A 608-nucleotide genomic window follows, 5' to 3' on the forward strand; every position below is an offset into this window, starting at 1 on the left:
TGTCAGAAGGCACAAATTTCACTTTGAAGGTAAATGTTCGACATTTCTCTTTGTGTTGCTTTTTTTCACAGCTTTGCAGACACATTGGCGTGTTGCATGCAAACCACGGATGATTGCAGCAACTCGATAGCAACCAAAGCAATCACTGACCAGTTGGGGAATACACTTTTCTCTCACGACTGAGCAGTGGTGGCCAAACAGTTGCAGACCAGTCTGTAAGGACATCATGTCTCAGATGATGGACAAGTTAAAACCATGTGGTTGGTGATCATGTGACTGCAAGACCTCAATAGACGACTTGGGAATAAGTCATTCAGAGTTTTTGGGCTCTGCTACTTGTTTTGTGTCTTTTAAAAAAAAAAAAAAATAGGAGTCTGTTTTGTAAATTTTGGTCATACTGTGTTTTCTGGTGTGTTATTGGGAAAAAAACATCAGCTACAGTAAAGATAAGCAACTCCCTGATTTCTGTATTGCTTCATGTGGAGGACTCCTGGGGGCCCCTGAGGGTCCGGGAAATCCGAAGCCTTGTAGGTAACACGGCCCTGGATTGCGGTGAACCTTAAACATGTCAGGCTGTTTAATGTGAATCATCTCCTGCTCTGTTTAAC

Source organism: Oreochromis niloticus, linkage group LG10 (genome assembly GCF_001858045.2).
Source record: "Oreochromis niloticus isolate F11D_XX linkage group LG10, O_niloticus_UMD_NMBU, whole genome shotgun sequence".
NCBI classification, from domain to species: Eukaryota; Metazoa; Chordata; class Actinopteri; order Cichliformes; family Cichlidae; genus Oreochromis; species Oreochromis niloticus.